This window comes from Eriocheir sinensis, chromosome 21 (genome assembly GCF_024679095.1).
Source record: "Eriocheir sinensis breed Jianghai 21 chromosome 21, ASM2467909v1, whole genome shotgun sequence".
NCBI classification, from domain to species: domain Eukaryota; kingdom Metazoa; phylum Arthropoda; class Malacostraca; order Decapoda; family Varunidae; genus Eriocheir; species Eriocheir sinensis.
Window position 1 is genome coordinate 13,513,061 of NC_066529.1, and position 17,500 is coordinate 13,530,560.

General features: G+C 44.6%; 1 long non-coding RNA gene across 1 annotated transcript in view; it reads right to left on the bottom strand.

Annotated features, from left to right (window-relative positions):
* The window catches only part of LOC127001832 (uncharacterized), a 32,529-nt gene that overhangs the window by 8,173 nt on the left and 6,856 nt on the right, over positions 1-17,500 (bottom strand). Inside the window, exon 2 of the long non-coding RNA XR_007755475.1 lies at positions 7,364-7,448. This is a non-coding gene — a long non-coding RNA (uncharacterized LOC127001832). The remainder of the gene's footprint in view (positions 1-7,363; positions 7,449-17,500) is intronic.

Consider the following 17,500-nt stretch of genomic DNA (forward strand, 5'->3'; position numbering starts at 1 on the left):
TTAATTATCGGATCAGTTTGGAGTTCAAATAACTTTGATGCTGGATGTTGGACATAGTGGCACAATCTGAGACGAGGAGGCCTGGCAGTGGCGAGATCAGTAAGGGGGGGTACACCTTCTACTGGTCCGGCATGAAGAATGGCTTCCATCTCAAGGGGGCGGCTATGGCCATCTCCAGCTAACTGCTGCCATTTGTGGTTGAGGTTGCTCCGGTTGATGAGCGTATAATGCGAGTGAGGCTGAAGCACACACTGGGCTTCATGTCTCTTATTGCAGTGTACGCTCTAACCGAGATGCGTGAAACTGAAGAGAAGGAGATGTTCTACGCCAAACTCGACTCCATATTAGACCAGTGCCCTCTCCGGGACACACTCATTGTCCTGGGAGACTACAATGCTACTACTGGCACTGATAGGGTTGTCTACGAGGTATGTGTTGGTCCCCATGGTTCTGGTACCAGGAACATCAACAGCTCTCTCCTCCTGAATTTTGGAAAATCCAGAAGGTTGAGAATTGCTGGTTCCTGGTACCAGAGTCAAGAGCAGCACCGTTGGACTTGATATAGCGATGCCGGAAGGGTAATTAAGGAGATTGATCACATCCTCGTAAGTACTCGTTGGAGGATCCTTCAGAACTGCAGGGTTTACCGGAGTGTTGAGTTCTTTGCAACTGACCACAGGCTTGTTGTTGCAACATTCAAGCTTCATGTCAGGTCAAGAAGAATCCCGAGATGCAACACTACTGTGTTCCATCTCGAGAGGCTGAAGGACCTGCCATGTGCTCAGGAGTATGCAGTGACACTCAAATCGGTTCGATGTGCTCGGCACCCTGAAGGACCCTGTAGAACTGTGGGATACCTTCAAACGTGAGACTACAAGCTGCCAAGGAGTGCATTGGAGAGCGCCCGAGATCTAGGAGTGGCTATGCCTCGGTGTAGATGCTGGAGAATACTGAGGAGAGTCGCGCTGCCAGACATGCTAGGATTCAGGACCAAGACAGTGCTCTGTCGCGTAGGACTAGAGCTCTCCTGAGGAGAGACACGGAGAGGTATGTCAGGGGTCTCGCTGAGGAAGTCGAGGGCCATTAAATGCGAATGACCTCCGACCTGCTCACCGAGCCCTGAAGAGGCTCCGCTCCAAGTCTCCCGCCCAGGTGAGCGCTATCCGAACAACTGATGGCTGCCACGTATCGGATATGGATGGGCAAAGGGCTCGTTGGGCTGAGTACTTTGAGCAGCTGTACATGGCGGACCCTCCACGTGGGCAGTTTCCAGTTGCTGGGTTGCAGGTGGCGGATGCTGATCCACCCACTGACGAAAGCCCATCCTTTCTGGCTGAGGTCAGAGAGGCTGTGGCAAAGTTGATGGGTGGAAAGGCACCTGGTACTTGTAACATCAGTGCGGAGCTGCCTAAAGCTGGAGGTAAGGCCATGATCCGCGGGTTGCATGCGGTCTTGAATGCCGTATGGCAGTCCGGTACCATTCCCCCTGACTGGAAGAGGGGGTTGGTCATCCCAATCTGGTAAGGGAAAGGGAACCGACAGGACTGCAACAACTACCGTGATATTACACTGCTCAGTGTGCCAGGCAAGGTGCTTGTCCACCTGTTGCTGATGCGAATTCGCAGCCACCTGCTGAAGATACAGAGACCTGACCAGTCTGGGTTCACGCCTAGTAAGTCAACAACTGACCATATCCTACCGCTTCACGTACTGGTGGAGCGCCGACGTGAGTTTCGACATGGATGCATGCAGCCTATGTCGATCTCAAGAAGGCGTTTGATTCAGTGCATCGCGAGGCATTCTAGGATCTTCTGCGACTCCGGGGGATTCTTGCGAGGACTATTGGTTTGTTGACTGGCCTGTATTCTAGAACAGAGTGCTATGCAGTGTGGTGGGAGCTTGTCCAGCTTCTTTCCCGTGAATGCGGGAGTGAGGCAGGGCAGTATCCTTGCCCCATCGGTTTTCAACACTTGTATGGACTGGGTATTGGGCAGAGCTGTGGATCAGAGTCATTGCGGAGCATCCATTGGCAATACCAGGGTCACTGACCTTGTTTTTGCCGATGATGCAGTAATCCTGGCGGAGTCTCTGGAGGTATTGGTGATGGCTCTCGAGGCACTGCACAAGGAGGCGAAGCCCTTGCATGGGACTTCAGGTCTCCTGGGCCAAGACCAAGGTACAGATGTTTGGAGGCTTGCTAGATGAAACAGTACAGTCTGTTCATGCGTGTGGCGAGGACGTTGGGATCTCAGAAAGTTTCAAGTTTATGGTAGCGTAGTTCATAACAACGGTGCGTCTCGCCAGGAAGTCTTACGGCGGATTGGCTTTGCCAACGGTGTTATGGACTCGCTCAACACAAGTATATGTTGTTGATACCTGTGCAGAAGGACAAAGATCCGGACCTTCATGTCCCTTGTGCTCCCTGTCTTATTCTATTTTTGTGAGACATGGACAATAAAAAGGGACTTGGAGAGGCGGACTGATGCCCTTGGTAATAAATGTCTACGCAGACTCATGGGATATCGCTGGAATGACTTTGTGTCAAACCGGCAACTACTCGGCGAGTGTCAAGCCGGCGACTTCTCCGTGAGACTGATTCGACATATATTACCTGCATAGTCCCTCAACGCCAACTCCGGCTGCACGGTATACGGGCACGTGGCACATCACCATGAACCTGATCCTGCTCATCGGGTTGTCTCTGTAAGAGGCAATCCTGAGTGGAGGAGGCCAAGGGGACGCCCATGGAATTCGTGGTTTGAGCAAGTCGATAGATGCTGTCGGGAAGGGGGACTGTATGGAGACTCGCCCGGAGGGACCCCTGGGCTTGGCGACGCGCCCCCCGGCGTATGCCCCCACTGATTGATTGATTGATTTCATCCATCTTGTTTTCCTACTTCCTCCCCAATCCATATCCGTTTTATGCCTTCTCCTCCTTCTCCGCTTCCTCGTCCTCTTATTACTCCTATTTCTCCTCCTCCTCCTCCTCTTGCTCCTCCAATCTCCCTCGCCGCCTCAATATTTCTACGGTCAGGGACTTGAAGGAAGCAAGGCGGAAAACAACATCTCTCTCTCTCTCTCTCTCTCTCTCTCTCTCTCTCTCTCTCTCTCTCTCTCTCTCTCTCTCTCTCTCTCTCTCTCTCTCTCTCTCTCTCTCTCTCTCTCTCTCTCTCTCTCTATTTATTTATTTATTTATTTTTTTTTTTATTGCAGCCTATTGCGCCGGTAGGCTTCTTCCCGGTGGATCCTGATGGTCGGTCCAAGGCTTCTTTCCGGTAGGTCCTGATGGTCGGCCCAGCCCGTTCTGGCGCAGGCGAGTGTTTATAGTGGCGCCATCTTGCATTGGCTCATGCTGCCCTCCCAGAGCTCATCTTTGATCCTAGAATCTAGAGTCCGGGTTGATAGGTGGTCTTCTGGACAGCATGTCTCCTGAACATATATATATATATATATATATATATATATATATATATATATATATATATATATATATATATATATATATATATGTCTATCAACCTATCTATGTATCTATCTATCTTTATATATATATCTCTATATATATGTATATATATCTATATATATATATATATATATATATATATATATATATATATATATATATATATATATATATATATATATATATATATATATATATATATATATATATATATATCTATCTATCTATCTATCTATTCATCTATATCTATCTATCTATCTATCTATCTATCTATCTATCTATCTATATAAATATATATATATATATATATATATAGATATATATATATATATATATATATATATATATATATATATATATATATATATATATATATATTCGTCTGTCATCCATAACTTGTCTTACATTTTACAATTATTTTTCTCTAATTATTCTTTCATTCTTTTTTTTTAGATGTTCAGATTTTTCTCTATTTCATTTCATTTCTTTAATATATTTTTCTTCCTCTTCTTTTTCTTCATTTTTCATTTCATTTTATATTTCAAATTCTACTATTATTACTATTACTATCATAATTATCATCATTATCATTATCACTATTATCCTACTACTACTACGTTTATTACTGTTACTATCATTATCATCAATACTATCATTATTTTCAGTATCATCATTATCATCATTACTATCATTATCATCATCAGCATTCATCTTCATCTTCGTGTCCTACTGTTTCTTCGCTTTGCCTCTACTGATAACAAACCATTGACGGCCTCTCACCAGTACCCGCTGGAAGGCTTCTCTTCAAGCGAATGTTCTGGTGTGGTATTGCCACTGTTCTGATGCTCCACATGTTACACAAGCTCTTCCTTTCTCACCACAGAACTGGCGTTCTCGCTCCTCTCACTCGTATCTTGACCCCCCTACTTCTCCCCCTTGCCTCCTCTCCTCCCTCCTGTCCCAGGGTTAGTTAATTTCCTAATGGACGCTTTTCCGTTATCGAATTTTATGTTATTCAAGTGAAAGAAATATACAAAAACACCAGTGAGACGAGGTGCGTACTTCCGTTTCTTCTTCTGTTATTACTAAAGTGCTATTACAACTACTACTACTACTACTGCTACTACTACTACTACTACCACTACCACCACTTCAGTTAATACTGTCTATACACTACAACTCTCGACTCGCTCCTTGTCATACTGTATCGCCAGTACCTGACAGCTTCAATAATACATACTTACCTGGCATATTCCTCTTCCTCCTTCTCCGCCTCTTCCTCCGCCTCCTCCTCCACTCCTCCTCCTACTTCTTCTAAAGTCTTTGAAAACGTACCACATGAGCGTCTTCCCAATAAGTTACCGTCAGCAGGAATGGGAGTCTGTGTATCTGACGGCGTGGATAAGAAATTGCCTCACTGATAGAAGGTAACGACTCTTTGTCAATGGACGGGGATCGAAGTGGCTCCCGGTCACTAATGTACTTCAGTGCTGGGTCCCATTATTTGAAGTATCATACATCAACAACTCAGAAATCGAACTAAATTAAGTCTTATCCAAATTTGTAGATGACACCAAAATGGCTAGAAAAGCCCTCACGACGGCCTACTGCCAGCTCGTTCAAAAAGACTGGTTCCCTACTACAAGAAGGACATCGAATACCTGGAGAGGACAGCAAGGATAATACTCTCTCTCTCTCTCTCTCTCTCTCTCTCTCTCTCTCTCTCTCTCTCTCGCTAGGGTACACACGTAAGGTAGTTCTTGTGTCATGTCTTTGCAGCTCCCGTCAGGCTCTTATGATCCTCTGAGTCCCTACCACGGAGAACAACCTAAAACACGCACTCCCTCCTCCCACCTGAACGCAATCCCTCCTCCCACTTACATTCTGCTCAACACACTAGCTCTAGCCTTTCTCCATCCTACTTACACGCTCCCTGCTCTCCCTTTTATCCTCCTGCCTGTACACTCCATTCTGATTCTCGTCCTCATTTTCTTCCTCCTCCTCTTCCTGCTGCCACCAACGCACATCCTTCTCCTCCTCCTCCTCCTCCTCTTCTTCTTTCTCCTGTTTTCATCTGCCAGCTACACACTCCCAGCTTAGAAACTCTCTCCCTACCACTTCTTCCCACAATACTTTCATAACCTTAGTATCCTCCTTTCTAGCTTCTTTGATCATAGAAATCCACTTTTATCTATATTTCCTTTTAATACAATGCTTCTCCCTCGACCCCTTTCTCGTATCTACAACTTTTTCTGCGGGAACTTCTGGCAGCAGTTTCCTTTCTACAGCAGTCTATCCCTCCTTGCCTCTCTTACTTCATTATTTTTAGGTGTGCCTATAGCGCCGGTAGACTGTCTTGAGGGGCCTCTTGGACGACCCTAGCCCCTTAGTGACGCTGGCGAATATCCATTATAGTGCCTGCCGTGATGTTTTCCTCACCATCACAACCCCACTGTATTCTTCCTAAATAATCATTTCATCATCGTTCATAACATTCGACGGATCCCAAACCATCTCTTATCTCGCCTACCCTTCTAGACCACCACCAGTTAGTGTACAAGCCCCTCAAAACCACTCTTAACACATCCTCTCATATTCCCTCATAATCTCTAACACACATCTAACCATCACTCAGGCTTCATGCCAACACCAGCAACCAATACGAGCCACCAGAAAAGGCCTCAACTATTACGAGTCTTAACCTTCTCCCCTCATGAGCTATTACGACCTCCACCATCCCTTTTCCGTCCTCGTCGTTCGCCCTCTCACTCTCCGCCTCTTCCTTCCCCTCGTCCTCCTCCTCCTCCATTCATCGCATGGTACCACGTCCCCCAAAACCACTACTACACACAACATCCTCTTCCTTGCAATTCATGAGCCCTATAACTTCAAGAGCCTCCTTTCTTCTCTGTCTTCCACCCTCTATCCCTCTTCTTCCTCCTCCACCTCTCCACTATTCGTCACTCTGCATCTTTTTCATTTTCTACCCTCTCTCCCTCTTCTTCCTCCCCCTCCATGTCTCCCCTCTTCGCCGAACTGCACCTTCTCCGTACTCTATCCACTTTCCCTTTTCTTTCTCTTCCTCCTCCACCTCTCCCCTCTACGTTGCACTGCACCTTCTCCGTATTCAACCCTCTCCCTCTTTTATTCTCCCTCCTCCTCCTCCACCTCTCTTCGTCGTACTGCACCATATAAGGGGAGGAGCCGGCTGTGAGAGCTTTTCATTTTTACGAGGGAGTAATTATTCACCTGACTGGAGAAGGTTATTACGAGTTCGAGTGAATGGAGTAGAAGAAAAGAGTCTCCGAGAAAGATTGAATAAAAATGGCTTCCTTCTCCCTTCACAGCAGACTATTGACGAGTTAGATATAAATTACTCCGTATCGATGATTATTGTTACTGGCAAATGGGAAGTGGTATTACATTTGATCACATGCACTTGGAAGAGTTTGTGGCATGTTTCTGGTTATTTTATTTTTTACGACAAAGGAGACAGCTCAAGGGCACAAAAAAAGGAAACAATAACATAAAAAAAAGCCCGCTACTCGCTGCTCCTAAAAAGAATCCAAAGAGGTGGACGAAAGAGAGGTTACAACGAGAATGAATGGAAAAGAGAGATATTGCAGATTCAGAGACAGATTTCAATGCAGGTATTTCAGCGTGCACAAAGATGCGGATTATCCTTATCAGAAGAACCCAACTAAGAACTCTCGGTTTAATCATTGATGTAAGACAGAATACAAGTAATAAAGCTAAATCTTAAACCTTTTGAGGCTAAACATCTTAACTCATATTTCTGCTCATTCAGGACCTCAGATTACTCTCTTTAGAATGAAGGTAAATTTATGTGTTGAGGTACAGATAATAAAAGCTAATTTCTGGTCCCTAATATAAACTAACCTTTTTCTACACGATGACATTCCGAAAATATACTCCATTCAGCCAGCAGCGTTTTCATCAGTGTTTCAGAAGTTAATCTGGCCACCTATATGAAAAAAAAGATCACACATTAATAAGTATAAAGGTCAACAAAGGAAAGTGAACAAAAAGTCTGCGTAAACTAAAAATAGTGGAAGGCAATAATGAAGGAACACAAGTTATGACATTAAGGGAATAGACAAAAAAAAAAAAAAAAAAAAAAAAACTGAATAAAGAAAGAAACAAAGTAGAAAAAAAGAAGAAATAGAAAACGAGTTAAATGTTGAGCAATGTATCCCCACTCAAACATAACAGAAAGCAACCACAAAACATCTGCGACAATAACGGAAGCAATAACGGCAATAACTGGAAAAAATCGAATTAGTGGATTGGTTTCCTGGACCTGGAAGAAAGAACGGGAGAACAAAGAGAGGGGAGGGAAAAACTGAGGAAGGATGGAAGAGCAACAAAAAAAGAAGGAAGTTGCATGAAGTAAGAAATGATTTAGAAAAAAATGTCGAGTGAAGGTAAAAGAAAACAAGATTAATGAGGATAACTGGAAACTGACGATAGCCGACCATAAAAGAACGAATAATGCACAATAGCGATAAAGAAAACAATATGTGTAACCAAATACATTGAAAAATAACCAAAACAACTGATTGACACAGTACGAAATGGAAACAAAGAATATACGAGTCTTTATAATGCACCACACCCACCACCACCACCACAACCACCACTACCACCACCACCACCACCATCACCACCACCGCCTCCACCTCCACCACCAACTTTAACTATTCTTGGCAGGTGGACTGTAACAAGGAAGGAAGGATTAGCTTCATGGCGTGATGCACTATCAACGGCCCTCCTCCACCTCCTCCACCTTCTTCTCCATCTTTTTTTCTCTTCTTCGTCTTCGCCTTTGTCTTTTTCTTCATTTTCTTCGTCTTCGCCTTTGTCTTTTTCTTCATTTTCTTCGTATTTCTCGTCTTTTTCTTCGTCGTCTTCGTTTTTTTCTTTTTTTTTCTTATCTGTCATCTTCAACTTCTTCACTTTCTTCAGCTTTTCATCTTCTCCTACTCCTAGACTTCTTTCTCTTCTCACTCTTTCCCTTCCTTCCCAGATAAACATTTTCATTCCCGGGTGTTCATGCGTGTGGCGGGGGCATCGAGGCCTTGGCGGGCGTCGCATTCCTCAGCAGCCTCGTACATGACTATAGTGCGTGTCGACGAACAGTCATTCCGCGGATTGGTCTGACTCACGGCGTTATGGACTCGCTCGGTATGAGAGTGTACGGGATGGTCGAACGCTATTGCCTGCGTAAAAGAAGGAATATTAATGTTTTTAAATTCCTTGTCGTCACTGCATTACTTTATGACTGGGGAAATATGACCACCATGACGCTCCTTAAACTGATGCATTTCGTCTCGTTTATATATCGAATACCGGAGTATATACCACTGGAGTGTCATTGGGTAAAACTTTCGATTACTCCATGACAGTGAATCAATGCATGCTGTTAACAAAGATTATGCTACATCTCCTTTCATATTTTTTTCAGTCTTTCACGCTCATCCGAAAGTTTTTCCTCCTCTATATTTCCACTTCCCTTTGCTCCTCCGCTCTTCCACACGCTTTACCATAGCCCCTCAAGCTCCATGTAAACAGTACCGGTGTATGAGGGTGTGACAGGCCTCTCGATGATTGATTCTGCTTCTACGTTATATTTCACAGCATTAGAGGCGGTCAAGGGCAAAAATACAAACCGAAAAGAAGTAAACGAAAACATTTCTCACCAAAAATGTAGAAATACCAGAAAAAAAAAATTATATTTCTCTCTTGCACTATCTCTCCTCTCTTCTACCTGACTCTCTTCTCTCGTTTTCGCCCCCAGTTCTTACTATCTCATCCTCTCCACCTTCTCCTTTCCCTGTGTTTTTTTTTTCACTTTCATTCACGGCTCATTTTTTTTCCCCGGCCTGCCTTCCATCACACAGAATGGTTTACTGCGTTTAAAAGAAAACTCTGAAAATATTGATATTCTCGCGCGATGAAAAAAAAAAAAAAAAAATTCTGCGCAGTGAAGTATAATAACATAAAAGCTTTCATGTGGCCTGTGCACGCCCCCTTCCCCTCCTTTACTGTCCCCCCAACCACCCCTCTCCACGACATCCCATTACCCATGCCTTGCCTCCTCCCTACTACTCCTCGTTTCCCTCACCTCCCTGCTCCCATGACCCATCTCGACCCAACTGCCACTCTCACACTTACCTCTCCGAACACCTCCCCTGCCCAGTTATCTACGCCCTTGACCCCCCCCCCCCACCTACCTCCCCAACACCTCCTCTGCCCCTGCCTCACTTTCCTTACTCACCACCTCCCCTACTCATCCACTTCCTTCCACGCTCCCTTCCTTAGTCCACCACACCACAACCTACATTAACCAGCACTCCCTCCCTTTCCCCCATCCTCTGCCCAGCCGTCATCCTCCACTACCCAAATAATACACACTCCCTCGTTCCTCCCCACCCTTCACCCCGTTCAAGCCAGCTCCAGCCCACAGCACCCTTTCAGTCACGCATTCCACCTCACCCTCCCTCACCCTTCCCTCCTCCTTTCCATGGGATCTGTTGGCTGCACGAAAAATTATGTGGTAGCTTCCTATACTATCAATATTCTTTTAAATGTAACAGGGTGTGGCCGCAACGCATATTATAAACTACCACAACGCTCGGCTCCGATGGATTTAGACACGATCACAGGGACTTCCGTTACGTTGCTTCTGTATAAAGTGATTTCGAGCGTTTCAAGAAATGCATATCCGGTATTACGTAGTGCTACATACTATATGCTTCGTAAGATAACCCCATGTTGCCATTCCATTATCTCAATACAAGAGGTATTTAAAAAATCATTGTTGGTCTATCGTCGCATCTTGCTTAACCAACTCGTAAATCGCCCTCTCGTGCCATGGAGTATATAAAGCATGTATTGTATATAACTCATCTCTCTCTCTCTCTCTCTCTCTCTCTCTCTCTCTCTCTCTCTCTCTCTCTCTCTCTCTCTCTCTCTCTCTCTCTCTCTCTCTCTCTCTCTCTCTCTCTCTCTCTCTCTCTCTCTCTCTCTCGTACACACACACACACACACACACAAACGGAGATTAATCAGTTAATCCATCTAATTCACCAGGTATGCGTGAATAATGAATGTGGGCTGATGGTGGTGGTGGTGGTGGTGTTAATAATGGTAGTGGTAGTGGTGGTGGTGGTGGTGGAGTGATGATGTACTACAGAAAGGTTGCCTTAACTAGGTGGAGCAGAAATGGTAGTGAATATGGCGTGAAAGGTGAGGTGGAGTGATGGTGGAGGTAACTGAACTATGGTGGAGGAGCAATTGTGTGGTGAGGGAGGAGAGGTGGAGACGAAACGGAGAGGGTGGAGAGATGGAAGAGACAACACGGTATGGGATTCGTGCTGGAGGAGGACTGGAGCTGAAGCGGGAGTGGGAGAGGTGGAGTAGAGGTGCTTATGAAGTGGTGGAGTGTTGAAGGTGGAGACGAGTGATGGAGGGGGGGAAGGTGTAGGAGTGAAGCAAAAAAGATGAAGTTGCAGTGGATATGAAATAGTGGAGTGGGCACGATGGAAAGGGAGTGGAGATGAAGTGAAGTGGTTGAATGGTAACGGTGGAGTGGAGAGGGAGCGGTGAACTGGCGGAGTGGGGAACGTGGAGTAGGAATGAAAATGATGGAGTGGGAGTGAAAGTAGGAGGGGGTGGACACAATAAAAATCAGGTTCTTGTAATCCGTTGTTTTGACCTTGTATACATGCTCCACTGTTTTTTTAGTGTGTGCGTTTCTTTTCTTTTTCTTTTTTCTTTTAGCTCCAAGTGTGTTTCTCTCTCCATTTGCAGATTCACTTTTTAAAGGCTGACGGTAATGATGTGTTTTTTCCATGCTTCTCTTGCCATTAGAGTGTGTGTGTGTGTGTGTGTGTGTGTGTGTGTGTGTGTGTGTGTGTAAATGCACTGACACTATACCAGGTGTTCAATGATCGCCCTACTTGGCTGTTGCATAAGGTAGGAGGAGGAGGAGGAGCTTAGAAGGAGAAATACGACGACGAGGAGGGGGGGGAGGAGGAGGAGGAGGAATAGAACAATGTAATGTGTATATCATAATGTACATGTGTATGTATGACTGTACGTGTGGCGACAACCGGTCGGTGTCGCACAACAGGATGTCTAACAACAAGTCGTGCTTTTGGCCGTGGGAAGCTGTGATGAACTGACACTAGGATCAGCAAATGATGACTTTCATCAGCCGTCATCAACCGGAACCCACACTTCCCGGGGGACGAGCACAAGCAAAAAAAAAAGAACAACGCGGAGAAGGAGAGAGAGACGGAGTGACAGGCAGGCGGCGCCCGCTCGCCCCACGCCCCTGCAGCGGTGTATGGTCTCTGATATCGTGCGTCTCATCGTACGTAAATTGTAAACTTCGTATATAACTGTTCTTCATATTTAAATACATTTTGGTATTTAAGAAGAGAGAGAGAGTGAACTAAAGTGAACTTATAATGGCTACCGCTCGGTCACACATCACTTAAGTAAAGGCTATTGTGTTGTCTCAACCACTTCAATCAACTGGAGAACGCAGGCAACGGTACACCGGACCTGGCGTGAGACAGCAGTTCGCGCTTTAAACTTATTAAACATTAAAAATAACACTTAACACAAACCACGTTAAAAACAGCTAACAAAAAGGCTAACAACAACAACATGGAACTATATCCTTTTCGTCTCCTCCTCCTCCTCCTCCTCCTCCTCCTCCAATCCAATGGATAACGGTTTGATTAAATCACTGAAAGCAGGCGGCCTTATAATGATCCAACAGGCTTTTTGCTGCCTGCTAGTCCATGTTTCCATGTTTCCTCCTCCTCCTCCTCCTCCTCCTCCTCCTTCTCTTTCTCCTCCTCTTCGTCCTTCCCCTTCTCCTCTTTCTCCTCCTCGTCTTCCTCCCTCTCCAGCTCCTCTTCCTCTTTTTCGCTCTGTTTACTACCGTGATCATGTTGTATAAAGGAATATCCATTATAATTACCACTTGTTCCATAAATAATGGTATAATGTTCACCGATATTAAAACTACTGTGAAAAATGGGGATATCGAGGTCAACGTTCTACGCAATACTAAATACTAACTGAATGAATAAATAAACAAATACACAAAAACGAAAAAAAAAAGAAAACTAAATCTCTGGTCATTATGCAGCACGATAAACGCTGCTGTGATATTACGACGCCCGAAGCTTTGTTTGTTTGTTTGTAAGTAGCTTCGTTGTGTGTCAGCAAACTCAGTGGAGAAATAAAAGGTATATTTATTCTATTGTAGAGATAATAATGATGGTGGATGGTGGTGATGACGATGACGATGATGATGATGATATTGTGACTGTTGGTAGTTGTGGGAAAGTGAATGCCAATGTTCTCTTTATATAATTTTTCTAAGCCTTTTTTTTTACTTTACTTGTGTGGGTAGAGGTACAGGAAACATAAAAGTATTAATCTTCAAAATGTAAGTGATTTCTGACTTGGTTACGCAGCCACCCACACCAACCTGACCCTGAACTATGAGAAGGCTATTTTTAAACTTAAACAGACCAAATTCTAACAAAGTTTTTCAGGGTCAGGTCACGGATTTCTTGACACGCCCAACCGAAGTTACTATTTTTCAAGCCCTAATCTCCTGAAGATCCACTGCGGTGACCTTGCGGATATGTCGCTTATTTTAAATGAATTTTATTTTATTAATTCAAGTTTTGTTTTGTTTTCGCCGTCATCATCATCAGCACCACCCTCTCGTTGGTGTATGTGCTTAAAATAATGACAGACTTTAACGTTTGAGTCATCATATATGTTTGCGTCATTAACTTATTATTACGTATTCACAGTTCCGATCTATGACACATAATATTTAGCGAAGGAATTCAGACACTTTTATGAATATTTTTCTCTAAGATATCCTTGAGTCCATCATCCTCATCACCACCCACCAGCCACCTTTGTCAGGATCAAAATTCAATTCCCACTTTGATGATATTTGAAATCTCCAACGCGTTGAATAAAACATTTTCTTCTTTTCTCCGCTCCTCAGCCGCCCGTATACGCCCAACGTCGGCATTTCTATTACCAGCACACCCTTCACCTTTGTCGCCCCAGAAACACCATCACACCTAAAAGCATCCCTTCAGCGGCTTTCTTCACATGCTCCTTTCCACGAATACCCGTTATTTGCTTCCCGTCTAACGTCACTGGGGTTTGCGCTGACCATTACCGCCACCATTACCTCCACCAACACGCCCTCACAAACACCATCAATGCTTCCACCAACACCACCTTGGCGGCTTTACCTCCTTCCTTACACCCAAGTTTCCATTTCCCGCACTCCTTCTGGTAAGCCTCCTCCTCCTCCTCTTCCTGCGAACGCCGTATCACCCGGGCTAAACAGAACACAGAGAAGTGATCAGACAACTCGACCTTCATCTTTTCCATCGCACCTCCCATTCCTCCTTGTCATCTTTCCACCGCCCCCCCCTCCCCCCCCCCCACTCCCTTCTTATTCCATTAAGTAATGAGAGAGAGAGAGAGAGAGAGAGAGAGAGAGAGAGAGAGAGAGAGAGAGAGAGAGAGAGAGAGAGAGAGAGAGAGAGAGAGAGAGAGAGAGAGAGAGAGAGAGAGAGAGAGAGAGAGAGAGAGAGAGAGAGAGAGAGAGAGAGAGAGAGAGCGGCTGTCTGGCTCCCACACTTTGCCCACACAACAACACCGGCGCAGCGCCCATAAAACCTGACGAAGGAGCTGCAGAAGGAGAGCCAAAATAACGAAAGGAAAAAAAAAGACGCAACGCCGTGCCCTGAATCCCGAATCGCGAGAGAGTTCCTCTATTCTTGTTTTCCCTCTTATTCTCCTATTCCATTCCCTCGTTAACATTATCCTTGATGGTCTCTTCTTTCCCTGGCTGATGTCTGCTCGCTTCTTTCCACTTCATCTGTTTGTTACCAGTCTAAAACAACATTCTCTTATTTGTCTAAGTCTCCCTGCCCTCACCCTCTCTCGCGTTCTTTTTCTTTTTCTCTTCCTCACTTTATTTTCCTTCATTCATAGACTCCATTCTCCCATTTTCTTTTCACCACTGAACTTCCTTTCAGTGTCTCTTGTGTTTGTAATTCCTGTTTTCTATTCTTCTTTTTTTCCTCCTCCTCCTCCTCGGGTTGCGATCACCAATTAATCCGTTTCAATGTCAACATAAGTCACAAACTCGTAGACAATCCGTCAGTGATACCAGACTACAAAAAAGCAAATTTCAACCTAGCCCGTGAGCTGCTTCCCTCTGCGACCTGGGACCAACTTCACCTAACCGACAATACAATCGACAACGTGTGGAACAACTTCAAAGATAAGCTTTTGGGAGTAGAAAAGGCTACAGTGCCGACGAAACCCAGGCGAGTAAATGGTGCCGTAGATCCACCGTGGATGACCAGAGAAATAAGAAGGGCGGTAAACTTAAAAAAAAGGAATTATAACCTAATGAAAGAGAATGACACGGCCGAAACCCGTACTCAGTACCACAACAGCCTCAGAGCTTGTCGCACCCTTATTCGGAGTAGTAAACGCAACTACGAAAAACAAATAGCGCGTGACATCAAGACAAACTCAAAAAAATTCTTCACATACATCAGATCGAAAAAGAAAGTAAAATCCAATATTGGTCCCCTGACAGACGAGACTGGAGCTGCAACGCAGGACAGTAAACAGATGGCCAGAATCCTCAACAGTAACTTCGCATCCGTATTCACAGTCGAGAACATCGAAACCATGCCCGAGAACCCTGACCCGCCGAGGGGAATCACGCCCTTGATAATTGACTCAATATGCGACCAAGAAGTGAAAGAGTATTTGGATAAACTCGACACGAACAAGTCAACAGGACCTGACGGTTTGTCCCCGCGGTTATTAAAAGAGCTTAAACAACAAATACTTCAGCCACTCACTAACATATTCAACCAGTCTGTTCAATTGAAAAATGTCCCGGAAGACTGGAAGATGGCGAACGTAACACCAATTTTCAAAAAAGGAGACAAAAGCGTTGCATTAAACTACAGGCCCATAAGTTTGACATCAGTGGCAGGAAAAATACTCGAAAAGATTATTAGAGACAAACTTGTTAAGTTTCTAGAAGACAATAATGTAATCTCCGACACCCAGCATGGCTTCAGAAACAAGCGCTCCTGCCTAACGAATTTATTAGACTTCTTCCAAGGTATATATAAGAACTGGGATGCCCACATCCCCAGTGATGTTATATACCTGGACTTTCAGAAAGCCTTCGACAAGGTACCGCACGAGCGACTCCTTAAGAAACTGCACTCGGCGGGCATTGGAGCCAATCTGATCTCGTGGATAAGAGATTGGCTCACCGACAGAAAACAACGAGTACTACTCAACGGACAGCCTTCCGATTGGCTTCCAGTCACTAGTGGAGTGCCTCAAGGGTCAGTGCTGGGACCCATTCTCTTCATCATATATATCAACGACCTCGAATCGGGACTGAAATCCACAATATCGAAATTTGCTGATGACACTAAGGTGGGGGGAAAGGCCCTCACAAAGACCGACTGCGAAATCATTCAGAAAGACCTCAATCACATTATCGAATGGTCGGAAAAATGGCAAATGTCCTTTAATGTTGACAAATGCAAAGTCATGCACATTGGGTCCAGAAATAGTAACCACACATACATCATGAATGGGAGACCTCTGCAAGCGATGCAGGAGGAAAAGGATCTTGGAGTCACTATCAGCAGTGACCTGAAACACGCGAATCACTGTAAAAAAGCATACAACAAAGCCAACACTATGCTCGGGTTCATAGCGAGGAACTTCGAGTGTAAAACGCCAGACGTGATGCTATCCTTGTATAATTCCATGGTAAGACCGCACCTCGAGTATGCAGTACAGTTCTGGTCTCCTAATTACAGAAAGGACATTGATTTACTGGAAAGGATTCAACGACGCGCCACGAAAATGATACCAACCTTAAGGGCTCAACCGTACGAGGAACGACTCAAGCGACTCAATCTCTTTACATTGGAGAAAAGACGCCTACGACGAGATATGATTCAAGTCTTCAAGTATCTGAAAAAATTCAATAACGTCGATTACTCCAATTTCTTTGAATTGCAAACCAACTCAAGAACTAGAAATAGCGGTTTACCCATTCAGTCTAGTCGATGTAACACAGACATCGGAAGGAGTTTCTTTTCAAACCGAGTCATCCGTCACTGGAACAATCTTCCTTCAGAAGTAGTAAATGCGAATACTATCAACTCCTTCAAACATAGAATCGACCATCACTTCGCTGCGTCGGGAGTAAACTGAATATTGAGTTGCTTTCATCTGCTCCTCAATATCGAGGTGCTTTCATCTGCTCCTCAATGTCGAGGTGCTTTCATCTGCTCCCCAGGCCCCAGGCTGTCGAGCAGATTAAATCACCAAAGCGGGCAACCTCGTAATGAGCCAATAGGCTTTCTGTTGCCTGCGTTTCCATGTTTCCATGTTTCCTCCTCCTCCTCCTCCTCTTCACTACTGTCTTTGTCAATACTTCTTACATTACTTTTCTTTCCTCATCACTTCACTTCTCAAACTGGTTGTTAGATGGATGGAAATTTAAAGCTCCCTCGTTTGTCTTTCTCCCTCGCCTAATTTTTTTCCTTTGCAATTTAGACCCGCTTCGCTTCCTCAAGTTTTATGCTCAGTATGCTCATTTATTTTCAAGATGGAATAAATTAGAAATAAAAAAGATAAAGAAGATAGGTTAAAATGGAGGAGGAGGAGGAGGAGGACAAGAACCAGAACAAGAACAAGAATGACGAGGAGAAAGATAAAAAAAGACGAAAATAAAGAGGTCACGGACGAAGATGGGAAGGAAGAGGACAGAGACTAACACGAGTACGAGAACAAGTACAAAGTAGACGAGAAGGACATCATGAACAAGGACGAAGAGGAGAAGGAGGACGACGACGACGACGAAGTAGAAAACGAAGAGAAAAGGAACCAAAACACTTT